This window comes from Cygnus olor, chromosome 10 (assembly GCF_009769625.2).
Source record: "Cygnus olor isolate bCygOlo1 chromosome 10, bCygOlo1.pri.v2, whole genome shotgun sequence".
NCBI classification, from domain to species: domain Eukaryota; kingdom Metazoa; phylum Chordata; class Aves; order Anseriformes; family Anatidae; genus Cygnus; species Cygnus olor.
This window is the reverse complement of record NC_049178.1, coordinates 11190702-11210130: the sequence shown is the minus strand read 5'-3', so window position 1 is coordinate 11210130 and position 19429 is coordinate 11190702. Positions and strand designations below refer to the sequence as shown.

Below are 19429 nucleotides of genomic sequence, written 5' to 3'. Positions count from 1 at the left end.
ATGTGGGATTCAAGCCCACGACGGTCTCAGCGCTCCCTGCACGAAGGACAAGAGCCGCAAGCCCTGTGCCAGAGCGCCTGGCTCACATCTCTCCTCACTCAGTCTGCATGATAAGGGGGCTCAGTCCCACCAAAGCGCTTCCACTGAGGCACTGAATGGTTTTGCCCCCCCAGGCACAACAGAGGGCTGAGGGCTCCCCTCCCTGCTCTGAACAGATGCTCTAAAAGCCAGGACGGGGGGTGTGGACTGCCAAAAAAAGGAGACTCCTACCAGAAGTGGGGTTCGAACCCACGCGGGCATGCGCCCATTGGATCTTAAGTCCAACGCCTTCACCACTCGGCCATCCTGGTGGGCTGCCTGCTGCCCCCTGGCCTGCCTGGTCCCCCCTGGAGGACTCACTCCCTGCCAAGCCATCAGGGTCCCAGCTTGGGGCACTGCCCGCGCCCGAAATATCTTCCCCTCCTCACTGCCTTCTTTAAGTTCCCTGGTGAGCTGGCCTCTGGCAAGGCACAGTGAGAAAGCCTCCTCGCTCCCTTTCCTTGTACCCCACAATAAATGCTTTCCTACCCCATGCACTTTCCAAAACGTCACAGTTTTGCTCCCATGTCCTGGTGCCCCATCACCAAGAAGCAAACCTCTGCTCAGCCCAGCTGGCACACCCCAACCAAACACCTCGCTGGGAAGTGCCAGCTCTTATGGCCACGGAGAGTGGCACAGCACCCATGTGCCATGCCAGGTCCTCATGCAAGGACCACAGACATCAGTGATAACACCGCCAGGTACGAGGTACGTCTCTGGGGGGTGTCAGCCTGACCCCACTGGGTGTCTCAGGGGGACTGGGGCAGCTCTGCCAGCCTACCAGTGCTCAGCCAGACCCGCCGAGTGGTTAAAGCATCATCCTTCCTCCTCGGGTCCTGCTCCTCACCCCCTCTGGCCTGCACTGGGGGCTCGACTGGAGTGTTGAGCCAGGAAAAAATGTGGGGCATGGGAGTCCTCCCTTTCCCTTTGGGATGAGCTATACCTTTTTGTGCTTTTGCTTTGCCCTGTAGGAAAAACAAATAAAAACAACAACAAAATCTTTGTTTGCTGAATCACATGGGATTCAAACCCACAGCCTCAAAACAAGGCTGCATTCACTAAGTCTCTAGCCCTTAAGCCACAGGAGCCTGATGCTTTCTGTCTCTGTTTCAGCCACTCTCCCTTCCCAGGCCTGCACCTTCACACAGCACTGCCATCGCTTTGGTGGGATGCTGCAACATGTTCCCAGTCTTGCTCCCTCCCAGCGGATTCCCAGACATCCCAGATCCCTGCACTGGGCTTGCCCAGCCCCAGCCCACAGAGACAATCCTGGCCAGACCTTTTCATAGGAGGATCCCACCTGCTGAAGACATGATGGAGCCTCCTCCGCCATGGGAAGGGCTGGGAAGATGCAGACTTTCCCCCTGGGGACATCCCCAGGTAGGTCCGACAGTTTGTGGGAAACCTTTCTTTTGGCTCCAGTAAAGCAAAACATTTGGGGACACATCCCAGGCCCAAAAGGGGGTGTCTCTGTGGAGGTAAAGGGGATGGTGCTTGTTGGGTCTGCCCTGCTTGGAGCTGAGCAATTCCCCCCTCGCTTCCCCAGGGACTGCTAACAAACGTGCTCGGGGGTGCCTGAGCTGCTCGGAGGGCTTGCAGCCAGCAGGCACAGGGGTGAGAGGCACTGACCAGAAAATGGGGTGTTTCCAGCTCTCAGAAAAGGGTAACATTGAGGGGACACCCTGGCCTCCAGAGATGATGCAGTCTGTATCGCCTTGCTGGGGTCTCTTTAGACCCCAGGTATCCCGCTGCAGGGTGCTGCAGGTCCTCAGCTCAGCAGGGGAATAGGTTAATCCATCCACACACAAAAAACCCTGCCAGGAGGAAATTCACCCCTTTCAGTGCCAAGAGGGGACAGCAACTGCTTCCCTTTGCTCTTCCCATTACAGCCACAGCAACACGCTGTGCGGGTCCGTGTGTGCAGGATCGCAGCCCAGCATCCCTGGATGCCTCCAGCTGCAGCACCCGCATTAGTATCAAACGAAGCCGTGTTCACAAAGGGTGTTGCGCTTGCCAGCTCCAGAGGAATCTGCTTCTAATGAGTGACTTCAAAGCATTAATGAGCTTGCAAAGCTCTCCTCTTCGTTTACAGAGCTGGACCTCGCGCGCTTGGCATTAAGACAGGGGTCACCTGTCAGGCGAAGAGAATGCGTGTGCATGTCGGCGAATATAATATATTTGTCATCCTCTAAGAAGCAGAGATTAATCATGCCCTCTCTGAGAGGAAGCTTTTACGCCACATCTGCTCTTGGCAGCATGGAGAGAAGGGAGCTGCCCGCGAGGATGTCCATGACCCGCACTGCTCAGATCCCCTTCCCGCCCAGCTTTGAAGTTAACATCCTACCTTAACCCCTTGGGTCCAGGCTGGGAAATGCTGCTGGAGTCAGCATCCCGAGGGCTGGATAAAGCAGTGGGGCCACCCCAGCAGGGCAGGGGTAAGGCGTGCATGGAGGGAGTAGTGTGGGAGTGTGGGAGAGCAGATTCAACTGATGCTTGCTGCTCTTAGCACAGGCCAGGAGAGGAGATGGTGGCCTGAACAACAAGGGCTGCAGAATGTGTCTTCTGCTCCCTCCAGGGGTATCTCACCCCCAGCCATGTCCCCTGCTGAGCCTCCCCCAGCTCACCATAAATCTCTGTGTTGAAACAGCCTCCAGCACCTGGCTAACAGCCCATTTGCACCCATTTTCAAACTGAAGCTGAGTCTCCAAGGCTGACCAAAGCTTTAGAAGAGTCTAAGTATAACTCGTAAGCAGAGCCCATAACCCTCGGTTACAAGACAGCAGACACACAGGAAACTTAAGGAAGGCAATACCTATTTTAGCTATGAAATACAAATCCACTCCCTGTCTGTGCCAAGGCTGGAAGAGATCTCCGTATGGGTAAGCTTAGCAGCGATGTGCAGGCCAAACACCAGCACACGGGATGTAGACAGGCACACCGCAGCCCTGTCCACCACCAGACACACGACACAGCTCTTCCTGAGCACAAGGGGATGCTCTGAGTGCAAGGCACAGACAGCACCAAGAGCAGGCAGCTCCAGTGACCCAACATGCTCAAACTCACACCTACATCACAAATTGCACATACTCAGGGGGGTCACAGGCACAACTTGGCTGTATATATAAATGCAGCCACAAGCAAATGCTTCCTAGAGTCTTCAATGGCTGTGCACCACCCATGAGGTTGCTTGGCTTCACCTGTAGATATGTGCGATGTGCTGGCTGGCACTTTGCTGGGCCTGGAGTCAGCGTTGCCTCCAGGGAGGACGTAACAACAGCTGAATTACCTGTGGTGTCTCGGATGTCTCCCATGCAAATCGTAAGCTGGGCTGGCTGTACCTTGCTCGCAATATCCCCCTGAAATGACAGCTTGAAGGTGACACAGCTACAGGTTTTCAGAACACATGTTCTGTTAGAGAAAGACATTAATAATGTCCTGGAGTCAGAAAGGTGTTGTCCTTAGCTTCAGAAACACATCGGCAATGTTAACTGGAAAGCAGTTCCTCCTCTCACCTTCTCCCAAAAGGGATCTCTTGGCACTCGGTGTCTATTCAGTAGATCTGTGTTTAATTTAAACAGCCACTGGAGGCAACTGCCATCCCACACGTTATTACTGCAGCTGGAGAGTGGCTGATTGGTAGCTAAGTTAAGAGAAAGAAAAAATCCAAAGCCTTGAAGTCATGAGCAAGGCAGAACAAAAATGGCACTCTAAGAGATTTCAGGAGAAAACTTCCATCATTTATGGATGCAGGGGCAAAAATACTATCTGCACCCTCACTTTAGAAACTGGTTGGTAAAGAGAAACAGTAGGACAGGGTTGTCCTCTGAGCTTCTCTTGTGCTCATCCACTGCTACAAGAGCATTTTGGTGTGTGGGTTACAACCATCAGGGGCACTAAGCGACTCCAGTGTGACTCTGTTTGGACCCCTACCAGGGTCATCTTAGATGAAGTGAGACCTGAAAGCTCGGCTCCTCCATGCCCAGCTGTCTTGGGGGGGTGAAAACTTCTTGCTGTTTATACCAGCAGGGCTCCTGTGCTGAGTTCAGGCAGCACTTAATGAGGAAGCTTTTTGGACTTTGTCAATTTTAAAAACAGCACTTCTAAATGGAGTATTGATGTCCCACACGTAACTGTAAACTTCTGCCACATCTGGAGAGTAGCTGCAGCTCTCTGACAAAAAGAAGAGTCGAGCACAGGACAGCATGGCTACTTAGCTGGTAGCTGGCTGGCACCTTGGCAGCTTTCAGAGTAAAGAAGTGCAGATCATTCATCCTTCCTGTTCTTCCTGCCTCTTGAGAGGCAGTTCAGGAAATCAAGCCTGCCTCACTTTGCCTTCAGATGGCTTTCTTTACAGAATGGCTAGAAAATATACATGGCATTCCAATAGGTGAAAGCTTATTTTCTGCAGAATTTGGCATGATGCCCCACTGCCTGTTGGCTCAAGTCAGCCCCTGTGTAACTCCAAAAGTTACGGTGCTCTGTAGCTCAAGAGCAAAGGTTTTCCATGAACCTTGCAGATACTGGTATTCAGCCAGAAAGCAGCAACAACAACAGTAACAACAACCAAAAAACCACAAACGAATGAACAAACAAAAAAAAAGACCCCTCACTGTGGGCACACAGACTGGATTAAAAACCAGTGGAGCTGTGCAATTACAGGAGGTTTTTTAACCCAGAGGGAAAATATGTTTTCTTTGTTGATTAAGTTCTTTCCAAAAAAAAAAAAAAAAGAAAGAAAGCAATGCAGCTACCAGAGCTAAGGTAGTAAGTCATAGCAAATAATGTATTTCTCCTGTTCAGGAATGATCGCCCAGCTGTTTACAGTTTTCTACAAGCTATTGCTAGTATAAACTATTCTCACAGTATTTTCTACAAATAATTTTTGGACAACAGACAGTTTCTCAAAAAAAATCTCAAGGACTCAGAATACTCAAGCTTCACATCATTGATTCTGCTTTGGTTCTGAATGGGCTTGTAATGAGATGGCTGGAGTGAATTGTTGATGTTTTAGCATTTCAAAGTCATCACCTTCCCAGATCCAGTTATTCCCAGAGATGTTCTGGACAGTATGTGTGTGTGGCTTGTCAAGGCTTTACCTTTATTTAGCCTGGACTAGATTGTGAGGAAGGCATCACCATGGACCCATCTCCCCCATCACTGTTCTATGCCTCTTCCAAACATCATCACATACAACACAGAAAAAGTGAGTCATCATAGCGGTGTAGAAAAGAAAGCTCAAGAACACACTGAGGATCTCAGTGCTGTGATACTGATGCCTCAGATGTTGAGTGCCCAAGCCATGAATAATAAAAGTGACCTGATGTAAATGAGGCGTTCGGTGCATGTTCATCTATTCTTGCCTAATGGAGACCACCAGACTTTTTCTACGGTCGCTGCAGAGAGAGGAATGTTCAGAGAGGGCTTGATCCCACCCGGGGCATTTAAAGAAGGTTAAAATCCATTGCTTTCTGGAAGTGAAGCAAAGGAACAAAGTTCATCTGCTTAGCTTAGGCTAGACACCTAGTCGCAGGTAATTAGCTTCGAGGGATATTGAATCTGCCTGCAGGAGAGGTCCTTACAACAGACAGAGCCGGACACTGAACTTACTGCTTCTGGGGGTGGAATGATCAGTGCTGGAGGCTTGTAAGAAATTAGAAACCCGGCTGATCCTGGCTTGAGGCAGATGACCTCTGAAGGCCCCTTCAAGCCCTGCTCTCCATACCTGAATTTCATCAGAAATCTGTAAACCAGATTCTGCTAAGGCCATTCCAAAATCACACTAGAAAAAGCTACGTGTTGCATATTTTTGGCTGCCTTTTAACACCAGAGAGGAACTAGCCACAGGAAACAAATGTTCACCGGAGAAGTCCATTCTTTACAGGTCACAACTTAGGAAACACTGCTTTATGCTACTCTCAGAAGCAACCCAGAAGAGAAATGAGGCAATTAAGTTATCACATCAACAAATACCAACAGAAGAGGCTTGCATGCGTCAAAGAAATCTCCTGCAATTCTTTACATGGCTGGGACAAACGTGTTGGGGTGAATGACAAAAACCCTTTGTGCTCCAGCTGCAGCATCAGCAGTGCCCACTGCCGCTTGGTGTCTCAGTGGGGAAGTGTGCAGGCAACATATCACATCCCAGATGTCAAGGTGCATCTACATGAATTCCTAAAATGACATGTGTTCTTTAGCCCAGAGCTTGGCTCCAGGCTAAGAGCTAAATTTGATGTTCTCTGAGGCTAAAACTTCTTCAAAAACCATTCTAGCTTAATTAGGGAAGGGAAATTTTGGCTGCACATTCTGTAAAGGGAGATTGGCTTGGGGAATGGTATGAAAGTCGTGGTTTTTTGCAAGAGCAAAGAGAAAGAACAGGCTCATTTCTAAAAGCACTGCACCTAAGAACTTCAGAAAAGCACAGAACTTCACTGAAATATAATGAAAGGCACTGCCTAAAAGCAGAACATCTCCTTTGGCTCAGCATATCCTCTCCCAGAGGCATCACATCATTCCTGCTGCTCACAAAACAGCTTCTGTCTCCTTTTAATAGTTTTATTTTTAGACTTCTCTCATATTTAATTCTTTCTCTTTCCTTATGTAAGGTTCTTGGAAGGGCTGCAGTGTCAAATAATAATTACATCAGAGAAAATTTAGAATCCACGGTGTTGAAACAAGTCTCTGCTCTTGACAAGTGAATGAATGTAGGAAGTGAGGGGAAGCAGTTTTATCAAGGAGAGCACCCAGCCAGCAACGTAACAGCATCTCTCGTGGGCTGGGGACACCCACTTTCAGAAGTCAGCAATCTCAGCTTGGAGCACATCAGTACATTCCTGGAATTCACCTGGCCTGAGACCTGGATGCACATTCATGCAGTGCTACCAGCACATACATCTCTCTCCCCATGAACAACCTCGAGGCAGGATTAAAATACAGATTTGCCATCCTTTTAACACCCCTGGATCAGCTAAATTGCACATGCCTATAGACCTAGCTTCACCTCAGCTAAGGAACAAGCATTTCCCAATGCCAGGGTGCACCTCTGTGCCTCCTGTTTGTCCATGTACAGCAGAAGTGGGAGAAGACACAGACCTATTATCCACTTCCCCCAGCCTGTGTTTCTGAAGATACAGGTACCTACCCAAAACTGGGTTCCAATACCTTTATAAATTACACCACCACCACCCCATATGTGCTACATATCTGCTGGCAATTAAATTGTGTTGCAATTCAGCCCAATAAAACACTGAATCTTGGATATGCCAATATTGCCACTGCCAGGGCTTTAAAGGAAGCCCACGGAGACAGTCTGCAAGTTCCTGGCTTGCATTTTACAAGTAACCAGAGAAGGGTGAATTTGATCCTCCATCCATGGAGGAAATTAGTGATGAAAGAGCTATGGGCAAAAAAAAAAAAGTTAGGGAAAGACCAGGAAAAAAGTTTTCCCTCTCAAAGAGAGCATGAACAACCTTGCAGAGAACTCCAAGTAGGCTCCATATAGAAATACTGACAGGTATCAGTGGGCCTATCTGTCATGCAATGTCTAAAATCAGGTTGTGGTGAAGAGTAGGTGTATAGAGTGAGCTCACACATACTATGTACAAGTTTTCTAGGGATAACATGTTTATAGCATATATATAAATATATATATATATTTTTCCCATATGGGTTCCCAGCTGGACTTCTTTGATGCCTTGGAAGACCAACTTGCTAAAATCATCGATGACAAAATCAGGATTCTCCTAATTAGATGTAACCTTTGAAGAGAACTGTTGAAAGCTGAGAGCTCACCCACTTCTGCGGGCTTACCACTGCCTGACAGGAGGACACCTGGACATTTGTATTTTCATTTGTTTCCTTTTATCTCATGTTAGAAATACCAAGATGAAGGAAAAAGAGGCTCACAGAAAAGAAGGAGGACAAACCTGTGAAATCTATGTTAGTCATCCCACAGCTTCAGCTCCAGCAAGAATCCTCTGTCCAGCATTTGAGATACTTCACTTTGCTTTTTCCTGCTTCACCTCATGCGCACAATCACGGCTCCTGTCCTTGCAATCGTTCACTCCTCCTGCTGAGCAGAGCCTCTGAGGGCCCAGGCTGTCAGAAGAGTTTACAGCACAAGCAAGCTATCCCAAGGTGTAAGGTAGGTGGCTTCCTGGGAAAACTGAAAACAAAATCCAAAGTTGAAGAGAGCTTAAAAAAATAAAAAAAGCTTTAAATTTCTTCTATTTCTCTGCAAACAGTTTTTGGTTGGTTGGTTTTTTGAGACTCAGTTTTAGTAGAGCCACAGAAAAAAGGTACTAAGACCCCGTGAAGTCATGTGGGCTTCAAGCACTTGTCTCCCATAACCTCCTTCAAAACTCCCAATCATAAACAACAGAAGGACAAACTCCAGCATATTTTGCTCATTCATCTGCCTTCTTTATTTTTCTTGTGTGTGTGTTTGGTTTTGTGTGTGTGTTTGTTTTGTTTTGCTGGTTTCTTTTTTTTTTTTTAAGTAACATATAGTTTTTCTTCTGGGATTCAAAGCCTGATTTTTTAGTAATTACACAAAATAAACCATGTAGGGATTTTTATGATCTGCTTTAAATGTAGAGTTTTGAAAAGTAGACAATGAAATTATTATTATTTTGTTTCACAGCGGTTCTAAAGCACAGGGGAAAAAGACACTATTATTTGTTTATTTGGCTTTCAATTGCTGTGACAAAGCAAATAACAGCTCTGGTCTTGGTCCACAATTGAGCTAATTGGTAACACCTCAAATTGTACATCCTAAAAACTCCTAATTAGCAGCTAAGCACAGGATGAACTAGGTAGCATTGGCTCCTTTGTGCTCTAAAAGACCTGTGCATTCATAGCAGACAGCTGGACTTAAGGTCCCAAAGCCTCTGATTTTGTGTGTATACAGGCAAGAAGTGATGGGTGCATGTCATTTCTTGTTCTGTATTGGTGCAGCACCTAGCATGATGGGGATTTGGTCCCTAATGCATTCCTTAGAAAACAGGAACCCAGTCTAAAGGCTACAGATGGTATTTTCCACAAGACTTCTTCTGCCTCCACAGCAGGCCCTAGGTCAGGGCCCATGGGCAAAGTTCCCTGCTGATTTCCCAGTTTAATTTCAGAGCTCCCAAGGAGGTTCCTTCTCTGCCCTCTTTCATTTACCACCCAAGCCCCTCACACCACAGGAAGGTGCTCAGAGCACCGGGGGGAGAAATGATCCAGATACCAGCAGTGAAGGGTCTGGGAAAGAGAAGGCAGACATCTTGATGAGCTTGCTGGGAAGACCTCTTCTGTAAAAAGGGGAACACTGTGAGAGTGCTGAGAATTACACACTGAGGCCAGCCATTCATACACCCACAGGGTCTTTGCTTAGCACATGCCTGCAGCACGAGGCCATGGCAGGACAGGCCTCTTGTTGCTGGAGATCAGTGTCTTCACCACGAAAGGAGAAGATGGATAACTCACAAAGGCAGCAGCTATGTTTCACTCCCAAGCAGCATCTGGGACACCTAAGACTGGCTGGTAAAAGCAGGAGGCAGGCAGACTAATGCTTAAAAAGTCAGAAAAGACTGCTGGGTGCAGCAGCAGAAGACAAGACAGTGGCACAGCATTTTCCCAAAATGCAACATCAGTCCCCCTGTAGAGATGGATGAGGGAGAGGTTTTGCAGCAGCTGTCCTTTCTGCACCCTTCTGTGATTAGATCCAGTCTCCTTTCTTTCTCTAAAGCACGGACACAGCCAGAGAGGTCTGGTGACCTCCTCCTGTCTGTCCTCTGAGGGACAGACGCATGGACATGGTGGCAATGCTGGTCCAGCTGCCATCAGTGCCTAGATGGATGTGGGATGCAGGGAACTGGTGACACACTGCTCAGTCTGTCAGCAATGATGCAGCCCCATCCCAGGGACGGGAACACATCAGTCCTGAACCAGACTGATGGAGAGAGACAGGACATGCCCCACCTGAGCAAAAGCTTTGTTAAAGTGCCTTCCCTCCAGCTCCCTCCTGCAGCAGGTGAGCCACAGCCGGTGCCATAAGGCCAGCAAGCGTTTAACAAAAGCCCTTCTTCGGGCACACTCTGCTCTGCTGTTTGCACGGCTGTGCGAGGCAGATTGCTGGCTCTTATTAGCTAAATAAACAAGCAGCAAAAGTTGAGCGAAATGGAAACACATACACAGCTTGTCTGTAAATAGAGACAAACGCCTCCATCGCATGGTTGCACCCAGCTGTCTGGCTGTTACCTGCTTAAATGGCTTTAATTTCGCATTAAGGTCAATGCAGCCGTAGCTTCTCCTCCAGGGTGGAAAACCTGGCTAATGAAACGCTCAGGTTCGTATTGAGCCCAGCTCAATGCGCCAGCCAAGCATCACAAGGAGCTGAAACTTTTCTCCCCGCTGTGGGTCCCAGCCTGGATGCTGGGTGCAGGGATGCACGGGCGCAGCAGCTAGCATTCACCAGGCAGACCTCCCTCTGCCATTCCCACCGGAATTACTGGGCATCTCCAAGTTGCAGGCAGGGCATTTCTCCGTGCTGAATCCCATGCTGCAAGGAGAGCAGAGAGCCCTCAATCTGCCCCAGCCCTGCCAGGGCTCTGCTCTTTCCATGGGGCTGTCCTGCACTGGTTCCACTTTTAGTGAAAATTATTTATTCAGCTTAAATGTCTCTCCTCTCTGCCATTTACACAGGCCTGGCTTTCCTCTGGGAGTATACATGGGATGAGTAAACTGTCTTTATATACGGTCTGAGGGGGTTGGTTTTAATTCTCGTTTATTACTCTTCTATTTCTTTTAACTTCTCCTTTCCACAGAACCGAGTTCCTGACCAAGTTTTGATGCAGGCCGTGAGGGTGACAGACACGGTTTTGCTATGATCACTAGTGCGTAGGAGGCCATTTGTCTTGAACCACATCCTCCATGCTACTGAAGACAAAATCGAAAAAAACTTGTCTTGCATGCCTTCAAAGTAACTGTTCCGAGGATAATTTAAAGTATCGAGACATTGATTCACTAAACATCGCTGGCCTCCTTATATGTGGGCACTCAAAGTCACCCATTATTGGTGATTTATTAGCTGTAGATGTCTCTTTGATCTTCTCCAGCATCATGCACTCAATATCCCCCTCCCAGGAGGCAGCTGGGAGGACAGCCCTACCAAGACCCTCGCGTTATTATGACTTATGGGTTGTGTCCGTGGGATCGTCTCCGCGCAGGCACCACGTCTCCCTGGATTCAGGGGAATCTTCCTGAGCCCTACGATATATGCAAAAACAGAAGTTCCTCTTGGATTGAAAAATTATGATACCAGCACCTCTAAATTGCTTTTAGCGGCTTTCTGTGCTGCCTCTGGCTCAGAAGTGCTTAGTTTGCTGACAGAAATCATAGGCTCATACACACTTGAGATGGAAAAGGCGTGCTAGGTTCAGCTAGTCCATTTCTCCTACCAGGGAAGGAATATTCCCAGCAATCTGTTTCCCCTGCTACTTTGTCTTGTCTATTTTTAAACATCCCATGTAGCAGAAATACATTTAGATTGTCAGGATTTCAGAGCCAAGTTAGCTGTGGAAGTACCAGCTGTAGCCTAACCTGCTTTGTCTGGTGGCAGCAGCTAAATTGCTCTCTGCTGCCTTTGAAGTCAATGGAAAAAGTCTTATTGGCTTCTCTGGGAGCATTCTCGGGCCTTTGGTACGGATGATTAGAGCAAATAGCTACAGAGCACTGATAAGCCATTCTTACACCATCACTTTCCAGGCCGTAACTGCATTTTAATAGGCAAGAAATTGTCTCAGAAGCAGTCAGGGGGCAATAATAGCAAAGCCATGTGGAACACAAGGCAAACCGGGTCTGTGCAGAAGTGGCTTCTGCCATGACCATACGAAATTACATCCACAAGCCCAAACAGGTTTGGTAGAGTACGTGATCCGAGGGGAATAGGCAGAGGCAGTCCCTTCGGTGCCTCCTCCAACTATAAAACCTACCAGAGCTGGTTCAGCCTGTAGTAAGCTCCAGTGTGTTTTTCCTTTCCAAAAAGTAAATCTTCAACATCATGAATGAAGGGAGCCTGGCACATCAGATTACCCCTCTACTTATTCAGGCAGAATAGGGCAAAGGCATACAATAATAGAGAATAATAGTATTTTAGCAAAAAAAAAAAAAAAATACAGACTGGCTGTTGAATCACAGAAGTTAAGTTACCATTCAAACCTCAACCCATCTTCTGCAGGGGACAGGTGCCCCGCGAGATGGAGCCGTGGCAGTGACACAGCAGCCAGGTGAAATTCAGCCCTTTGCTTTCTCTTTCCATGTCAGTAACAATGGCAGGTAGTGGGAGCCGGGATTGGATTTAATTTAGAAGTTGTTGTGCTCTGCCGGGACAGTTTCCTCTGCCTCCACATTTCCTGTCTGGAAGTTCTCCCAAAAGGATGAATTAACCAATATATGACCTGTATGGGAAATGCACTTTATTGAAGCTATTTTTCTAGGGTGGAGCTGAACAGCTGTTTAACAGCGCATAGCTGCACTACATGAGAGACAGTAAAAATACTGAAATGAACAGTATGCGGGTAAAACTGGGCTGCGAGGAGGCAGAAGGTAATTATCTCTCTGTAATTTTTGCCTGTACGTGGAGGGTAGAGGCTTTGTGTGACAAAGCGTGCCAGCATGGGGTACTGCAGCATGACAGCAAGCACGGGGAAGGGGACCTTGGTTTACCTCCCTCAAAGCACCATCCTCTGCCATCAACATGGGGAGACTAACACCAGCCCTGCGAGGAAAGTCCATGCACTAAAGCTACACAGGCATAGAAACTGCTCAGCTAACCACCTCTCACACCGTGACAGCAAAAAGCGACACAGCCCTGGTATCACTGCGGGGACAGCCATGCCCAAGATAACGCACAGCTCAACCTGCTTTTTCATACAAGGCTTCAGCAATCAATAGTAGCAGTGTCACAGAAGCAGTGCCGCAGGTACTTCATGGCAAGGTTACAGCATTTGGAGTGTGTGCAAGGAGCTAGCTCCTGCTGCTAGCCGCCACTGCTCTCGGTGGAGGACAGCCACCAATGCTGAGGGGGTGAAGGAGCATCTCCAGGTGGCAGCAACCCCAAGGTGAGAGCTGGAGGCTCCCATGGGAGTGCCCAGCATCTCTGCCCAGAAGCCTCAGGAAAGATCCTGCTTTCCATTCCCATCTCGTCCTCTCCCCCGTGGCAGGTTAGCAGTGCAATTACATTACTGCAGATTTACATCAGGGCTGGAGAGATGAGAATCCGAACAGAAGCTTTAAAAGCCACTTTTTTTTTTTTTAAAGCCTGACATAAAACGCCAGCCAGATTTACCATGAGTTTCCCGTGTGCGCGCGTGAGTTATATACACAGTAAGTGTCCCATCATCATGAATTCTGCCAGTGTGCTCCTTTTAACGGCACTGATCATAGGGAATTCATTTGGTCTTCATATAGCTGTCACCTGTATTACCAGAGCGATTTCATTCTAATTTAGCATTACTTAATGGTGAAGATAAAGTTAAGTGTTAGCCATGTGGGTTTTTTCTTGGCTTCTCTCTCTCTCTCTCTGACACAGCAAGAGTGCAACTGCAGGGTGTTTTATGACCAATAATTCAAAAGAGCAGGGAAAAGAAGGAGCAGCAAATATCAACTGCTTGTCAATCATCCACAGTCTTTCAGCTTAAATGGTTATACCTGGACCTCTGATCTTTTCTGCTGCTGCCTCTGATCCCCCTGTTTGTTTGGAGTTCTTTAGGTACTGCAACCATCAAAAACACATTTTTTAAAGGTTCAGGTCTAGGAAACCTGCTGTGGATACCCACAGTCACACAAAAAACATGATTGTGATATAGAAAACTATACCTGATGGCTGCAGTATAGCAGCCAAATTGCAGCCAGCCTGACTGGGTGGCAATGAGGGGGTACCCTACAAGCAGGATGAATGCACGAAAACCATATGGGGAAAGAGTATTTTTAGAGCATCGGTTATAGAGCAACAAGTGGTTTGTCTTCCCAAACCCCTGTGCCTCCTCCCTTTTCACCCAGCTTGGAAAGGTAATCATTCTGCATATATCACTAGCTTGTTTAAACTGGAGATGAAAAGCTACAAAAGTACAACTTAATTGAACCCTGTATTGTGTTATTACAAATGCTGCCGACCTCACTTGCAGTCCATTATCAGAGGGTTCTGCTGAATGCTTTAATTAAAGACAATAAGGCTAATAAAAAGGCATCATTTTCCTGTCTCTAGCGCTGCTGGAGAGTTGGGGCTGATGAGATTATTTCCCGCTAATGCTCTTCTGTTGTTGTTGTTTTTAAATCTTTTTCTCCCCATGGTTTGCAAATACTGTCTGAGCCTGAATAGTACAAGATTCATTAAGAACAACAAAAACAAAAAAAATCAGTTTTGTTTCTAAAATGCTCACTAATACTTGCTGAGCAGAGCCCCTCTTTCAGATGATCCCTGGTGCCTTACCCCACCCCTCGCTGTGTTTTTCTTTCAGATCCAGTCCCAACAAAAGAAAAAGCTTCCCTGCATGGGCACACACAGACCGCCTGGCCCGAGGACGTCCCTGCACGTGGTCCCTGCCTGTAGCCCCTCCGACCTGCAGGGAGGACGATGCGATGCTGGTGCTGCTTGCCAGCAGGCAGGACCTAGCCTGGAGTAAGTAATGCATATATAATTGTGTATATAATTGCATCCCTATAATTAACATGTTGCTTACTGATGGCCCATATGCGGCATCTCTATCTGCTTTCATATTGGTGTTAGCGATACCAAACCAGCAGTGTTTCCAAAGCCAAGGCAGCCTTGCTGGGCACCTCTCTCTAGCTTCAGTCTGAAGAGGCAGAATGGTGCTGGGGATAGTCTCTGCCTCTGGATGCATAAGGGTGACCCACCATTCCCTGGCTGCATCCCTCTGCCTCCAAGGGCATCAGCGTGGGCTTGACCTCAACCTCCCCATGCATACATTGGTGTCTGGTGATTACCAAAATCAGGGGAAAGGGGTGCAGAAAGGGGAACAGGATTTCAGGTGGTGCTCATTGCAGGGTACACGCAGCCCCTGGCACACAGGCTGAGCCCAACAACTCATCACACTCTGCTCACAGAACAGTTAAAATCTCACTAACAATCCCGACCATATCTGAACAAGAGACCTAACGGCAATTGGCGTTGTAGCCCTGCTGTGAATAAGCCAAACCATCTAGTCCTACTGTGATTAAAAACTCCTTCTTGGACAAGGGAACAGGCAGCCAGACGCTAAGCAACTGAACTTTGCCCCTGCAAGGAGGAGAGCAAAGCACTAACCACTGAGCCAGCCCAGTTTGCCAAGACTTTTATAGGGAAGGAACTTTTACAATTAAATACAGCAAAAGGTTCCTTCCACTGTGAGCCTCTGAACACAGGTTGAAAGAAGCAGAGTCGAACGTGGAAGCCAAGTTTAAAAAAAATATCTTGATCTGAAGGTTGTAGGCTCAAAGTAGCTAGAAACCCCATCGAGTGACTGAATGGGAACAGCGAGAGGTGGGCAAAGACCACAACTCCTCCCTGGGTAAAGGATGAAGCCGTAATGTGGAGCAAACTGACCTAGTTGCATATTTCTTCTCCACTCTCCCTCTCTCACTGCTGCACTTGCCTGGCTGGGATGTTGCAGAGCAAAGTGCAAATAAAGTTTCTGCCATCCATGGCAAGCAAAGGGGAAATTGGGAGCTCTGTGGATGTGAGCATCTCAAGCAGCAGCATCTCAGCCATGTCTTTAGAGGCACGGACATGTCATACAAAAAGTGCTGCTAGACCCTTAACTGGGACAGAGCTGGGCAGGGGGAGGACAGGGAACAGTGCCATTCCCTCGCCGAGTGCCCTGCCACAGCCAGCAGCCATCTGACAGCCTTTACCTTCATTCCCAGGTACACACAAGTGCTAATGGAGAGCAGCAAGAACAACTTTCCAGCCTCTGCAAGTCCCTGTTCCTCTCTGCACATGGGTACAGCACCCTTGAAAAACCAGTCCCAAAAACACACTTGGATTTCCCAACATGTGGCAGAGCTTATCTGGGTGTGGCACACAAACTGGCTGAAAACCTGACTTGCTCTCACCATAGACATGGAAAATCCATGTTTTTTTGTGGGTTTTGGTCCCATTTGTACCCCAGATGGCCAAGGCAACCCCTGGACTCCACCCAGAGAGTCTCTGGAGGCCAGGAAGTTTGGAGAAGCAACCAAGATCTGGATCCCTGCTTCCCTCAGATCTCCAAAGCATCCACCACCACTGCACACTTACAAAACCAATAACCTTAAACCACAACCCAGCCAGCTGAGAGGAGGTGCAGGGGAGGCTTTGCTCTTGATGAGCAATTAGATAACGGAGCAGCTGCCAGGAGAGGCAAGAGAAACTACCAAGGGAAACATTTCCAAAAGATGAGATAACCCTTCGGGAAACACCTTTTTTTTTGGAAGAATCGATGCAAACTGTAGGAGTTTTAATGACTTATGGGGAGTCTCCAGTCTATAACTTCTAATTAGAAATGAAGGGAGAATAACACTGAAACCTCCTAAACTTTCCACCACACACACACACAAAAAAACTTCCAATGCCTTTTTTTTCTTTTTTTTTTTTTTCCCCTCAGGAGTATTTTTGAGAGGTGTACTTCTTTTCCTCAATGAAAAAATGTTTTGTCAGGGGGAGAATTGGAAATTCACTCTCAGTCACAGCAGTCACAGCTACCTCTCCAGCTGAAAGGAGGGATCTCCAGAAAAGGAGTGGCACAGATTGCTGTGACTCCATTTTTTGGCATCACTCACTCCCTTATAGCCCTGCTTCTCCCTCATCAGCATTCTCAGAAGGTAAAAGAAGAGGTTCACCTGTCTGTTGTGGGTTTATCACTCTGGACTAGATGTGCTGATTCTGGGTCCCACGAACAATGTGGTAGAGCATTTTTTCCAATGCACCAAATAATCATTGCTGTCTTGGATGTATTTTTCCTACACTTTAGCAGTTCTGAGGAGTCTACACCTCAAGAGGATTTTCCAGATGCAAAGCCCTGGTCCAACCCCCTCTCCCTTCCCTTGCACTGCCCAGTTGTGTTTCACAACCCAGAACACTCACAGCAATGCCATACTCAGGTTCTGCAGGTGAGGCAGTACTCCAGGATGACTCCCTGGGAAACGATGAACTTCAGCTTTGCACAAGCAAGGTGCGAAAACTCCAGATTTCCTCATCCAAAAAACCTCCATGCAAAAATGCGTGGTCACCACTCCCAATCTACATGATTATACCTGCAAAAAAAGCAAAATTATTGATCAGTGACACCCCCAGCACTAAGATTCAAGCCATTTTTAGAGGGGCACATTCATGCCCATGCATGCAGCAGCACACACGTGGGGCAGTGCCCTGCGGGGTGGAAGGGGCTGCCGGAGGAGCATGTCCCAGTGCCCGGTTTGGCTTGCAAGGGACATCGGGAGAGCGGCAGCCATACAGCTGGGGCCAGCACAATGGGCTGTCACGCTCATCAAGCGGGAGGGTAATTAGGGAGCACTTCTTCAAACACAGCTGCCTGGGCTATTCGAAAGCTGCCACGTGCTTGCCATGAATAGGGAACGCTGCGGCCCACCAGCGCGGAAGCTGCTGGTGAAAACCCCTTTCCCTCGCCATGGCCCCAAAGGAAAGCTTTGGAGCCAGTGACCGTGGCAGAGAGGTCAGTGGTCGGCCACTATTTTCCAGCCTTCCCAACCTGCAATTTGCTCCACAAGCATCTTGAACAGAGGGGAAAGGGTAGGTCATTATAGATGTGTCCTCGGGAAGAGAGAAAGCCATTACACGTATTAATAACCGTGACAATCGTCGCTGCGTGAGGCTGGGGGTTTATGAGAATGGACCCTTTTGTAAGAGAAACAAAACACAGTGCTGTGTGAATACGAGATTCGATAGGTAAACCAAGAGATGTGGAGAAGGAAAAGAGAATGACACATAAGTTGGGACTTGAGGAAAATCTCAGCTTTGGGGGGGAAGAAAAATAAAACAACATTCAGCCTGGAGCAACTGGAAATAACTCATTCAACCCTGAAAGAAGTTTTGTTCAAACTGAATAATTTAACCCTTTATATTCTTCTTAAAAAAAAAAAAAACAGTCCCTTTTTCTCACTCTAATGTAACAAACTATGACAAAATGGAAGTTAACATCCAAAGGTTTTGTCTCATAAAGTCTCACCTAGCCAAGCAAGGACACATCCCATCCTGAAATCTGTGAGCCAACCCTTCCTGCCTGCCTCAGCCCCCTCCCTGCTTCTCTTCACCACTGACACTCACTGACTGCAATTCACGAAGAGTTTCCATCCTCCTGCAACTCCACTAATTGGCAATTTTACCGTGCACTACACCTATTTCACCCGTGTCTGCAGGAATAGGACTTTTCTTTTCTTCCCACTCCCTTCTCTCCCTCTCTGCCCCTCCTACTCTCCCTTCCCCCACATCCGCCTTTCTGCTCAGAAGCCCTTCTCATCATTTCCCCACACACCTACAAACGTTCTCCTTTCGCACCTATAGCATCTGTACAGTCTGACCAGCTTCCTCAGTATCTTTTCATATGTACGAACTCAATAAACAATGCAAATGAGCCACCGCCTAATTATTTTCTCAGCTTGTGGTGCGAGGAGCCATTTGGAGCGAGGACCCGGGGAGGTGAGGGGCAGTGCCACTGCTCCCCCTGCCTCCCACCGACCCACCCTCCAGCTTTCCAGCAAAGACTCACTTTGCAAAATTTAATTACTCTGCTAACTTGTCCCATATGCTCTGTGGCAGGCAGGCAAGGCTTTAATTACGTCTGCACTGGAGATGCCGGGAACCCTGATTCCCCATCTCCCAGGGAGCCAGCGCAGCACCCAGGAGGACGTGGGTGCTGCCAGAGCCATCCTGGTGCCTGAGCATCTGGCGTTCAGTACCAAAATATCCTCTTTGTCCTCCTCCCACCCCTCCACACACATCAACAGCTAGCAGTGGGACTGCAGCTGTGGGAGCGCTATAGTCTTTAGAGCAGAGCAAATCCTCCCTCTCAGAAAGTGCTGACCGCTATTGCTACCAAACCGATTAACAATCATTAATAATCTGAAAGCCCTTCCATGCTCATCAGTATGGCCCTTGAGAGACATCGTTCTTCAGCTGGGCACAGGAGGACGAAACCCATTCCCAGATGGCCTTTCTCTCCCCTCCACCCTCCCAGCATCAGCACCAGATCGGTTGGCTTCTCCCTTCCTTCTCCCACCCCGTTTTATTTTTCATTTCACAGCTGCTTCTGCGATTGCTGATTCCATAGCCATCAGGTGTTTCGGAGGTGGCAGGTAGTCAAAACTGTTTGGGGGCACA

The 19429-nt window shown here is 48.0% G+C and overlaps 1 long non-coding RNA gene and 1 other non-coding gene across 2 annotated transcripts; both read right to left on the bottom strand.

The window, feature by feature from the left end:
* Nucleotides 1-267: 267 nt before the first annotated feature.
* TRNAL-UAA lies at nucleotides 268-350 on the bottom strand. The gene has a single exon. It is a non-coding gene; the product is annotated as a tRNA-Leu (tRNA).
* Nucleotides 351-11034: 10684 nt separating this feature from the next.
* LOC121075439 lies at nucleotides 11035-19024 on the bottom strand. The gene is made up of 3 exons (XR_005822964.1): nucleotides 18819-19024; nucleotides 17177-17346; nucleotides 11035-11322 (listed from the first exon to the last, which is right to left on the bottom strand). It is a non-coding gene; the product is annotated as an uncharacterized LOC121075439 (long non-coding RNA).
* Nucleotides 19025-19429: the final 405 nt, after the last annotated feature.